The following is a 2799-nucleotide window of genomic DNA, read 5'->3' on the forward strand; positions in this document are numbered from 1 at the left end:
CGTGTTATATTCCACATTTTGTTTTTTTTTGGGTTATTTTCGATTCTTGAAGGTTTAGTTATTTTTTTGGTTTGCGACGCCATTTTGTTGTTTTGTTTATTCGTTGTAAAGCATCATGTCGGCGTCAAACATCAGATTGCCTGCGTTTAATCCGAACGATCCAGAGATGTGGTTCCTGCAGGTCGAGTGGACCTTGAAACATGCAGGGATAACCACAAGCGCAGAAAAGTTTGAAATCGTAGGGGCAGCGTTGGACCCCATCTATACTCAGGAAGTGCGCGGCCTCTTATTTAATCCCCCACCGGAAGCTGAAGATCCATTCAGCAAATTAAAAGAGGCGCTCCGGGAATGCTTAGGGCTGTCAATCCAGAACCGGACACGGCAACTCCTCGAACGGGAAGAAATCGGTGACCGCACTCCGTCGCAGTTTCTCCGTCGGTTACAATCATTAGCAGGGGACGCAGCGGGCCACGATATCATTAAAGTAATATGGATGAACCAATTAGACCCCATTACCCGAGCTAGTATCGCGGCGCAGCAAGCGAGCATCAAGCTGGAAAACCTGGCGAAAATCGCTGACAACATTAAAGACTCCATAGGCTCGTGGCGGCGAGCAGGCGGTACGGCACCGACGAATAGTTCAGAGAGCCAATTGGCGGAGGAGTGCGCGCGGTTGAGGCTGCAGATTCACGGGCTACAAACCAAAGTCGACGAGGTAGCAGAACACCAATGCGCGTCGTTCCGTAACCGGGCATCGTCGCGCTCGTCAAGTCGTGGCCGATCGTCATCGCACTCTTCAAGTCGCGACCGGTCTCGTATTCGCGGTTGCGAGCTCTACGATGGGTTGTGCTGGTATCATTACAATTACGCCGAAAGGACATGGAGGTGCAGACCGGGGTGCCGTTACGAGAAGCCCAAGCGCGAATGCGGGAAACCAGCCGGGCGGTCACTAATGGCGGCAAGTGACGGCCATCATATCATGCGCCGCCTGTTCGTCAAAGACCGAAACAGCAACCAGGAATTCCTAGTGGATACAGGAGCGGATTTGTGCGTGTTTCCTCGGCGATTAGTGAACGGGCATCGAAAAAAAAACGAACTACGATCTGACTGCGGCGAACGGTAGCATCATAGCCACGTATGGCTTTAAAACAATGACTTTAAACCTCGGTTTACGACGCGATTTTCCATGGAGTTTCGTTATCGCGGATGTGTCGCGGCCTATTATCGGGGTTGATTTTATTGTTCATTACGACCTCTTAGTTGATTTGCGAAACAGGAAATTAGTGGACCGGAATACGCGTATTAGTGTCAACGGGAGACAACCGCAGTACGAAAATGTCGCGAGTATAAAACTCATAAACAACAGTTCGCGATATCACGACATCCTGCAGAAGTTCCCGGAAATCACTCGACCCGATGGAGCGTGTAAAACAGCCCCCGTAAAACACGCGACGGTACACCATATTAACACGACACCCGGACCTTCAGTAGCTGCGAAACCACGACGCCTGGCTCCAGACCGACTAAGAGACGCCAAGAGGGAATTCGAGACCATGTTGAAACTAGGATTATGCCGCCCGTCGCAGAGTAGCTGGTCTTCTCCGTTACACATGGTCCCCAAAAAAGGCGACGAATGGCGTCCTTGTAGCGATTACAGAGCGCTCAATGCACGCACCATCCCAGACCGGTACCCTGTAAAGCATATTGAAGACTTTACACAGACACTCCACGGGAAGAAGGTATTTTCAACCATCGACCTAGTCAGAGCATACCATCAAATATCCGTGGCACCCGAAGATGTCCCGAAAACCGCCATTACAACTCCTTTCGGGTTGTATGAGTTTACCATCATGGGTTTCGGTCTTCGAAATGCAGCACAGACCTTTCAACGGTTCATCGACGAGGTACTTTTGGGACTTGATTTTTGCTATGCCTACATCGACGACATCCTGGTGGCATCAACAACAGAGGAGGAACATCGGCAACATCTTCAAACTCTATTCGAGCGTTTGCAGCAATATGACATGGTGGTCAATCCTAGTAAATGCTGCTTTGGACTAACCGAAGTTCACTTCCTCGGATATCGGGTCTCAGAAAAAGGGACCGAGCCGCTCCCAGACAAGGTGATTGCTATACGGGAGTTTGGACAGCCAGAAACGGCGAGGCAGTTAAGACAATTTCTGGGTATGATTAATTTTTATCGGAGATTTATACCCAGAGCAGCCAGAACCCAAGTACCGCTCAACGAACTACTGAAGAACAACATAAAAGGGAAGACACCGATTAAGTGGGATGAGACAACAGAAAAAGCATTCGAGGAATGCAAAGATCAACTTTCCCGAGCAACCTTACTGGCACATCCAGAACCAGGGGCAGAAATATCACTGGTATGCGACGCTTTAGACTACTGCATTGGAGCCGCCCTATAACAACGCGCAGGAGACCATTGGACACCGCTTGGTTTTTTTTCAAGAAAACTTAACCAAGCGGAGTGCAAATACAGTGCGTACGATCGTGAATTACTAGCGATCTACAGTGCTGTGCAGCGGTTCCGTCATATGATAGAGGGACGCCACTTCACGATACTGACTGACCACAAACCGCTGACATTCGCATTCCGTCAGAAGACCGACAAATGTTCTCCACGCCAATTCCGTCATCTCGATTTTATTAGTCAGTTCACCACAGACATTCAACATATCTCCGGGCAGGACAATATTGTAGCTGACGCACTTTCCCGCATCGATGAGATTACATCACCAGCAGTCAATTTCGAGGCCTTAGCAGCATCCCAGGAAC

This window comes from Rhynchophorus ferrugineus, unplaced genomic scaffold (genome assembly GCF_030347505.1).
Source record: "Rhynchophorus ferrugineus isolate W39M unplaced genomic scaffold, kcgeb_rfMv2 rfM4, whole genome shotgun sequence".
In the NCBI taxonomy this organism is placed as follows: Eukaryota; Metazoa; Arthropoda; class Insecta; order Coleoptera; family Curculionidae; genus Rhynchophorus; species Rhynchophorus ferrugineus.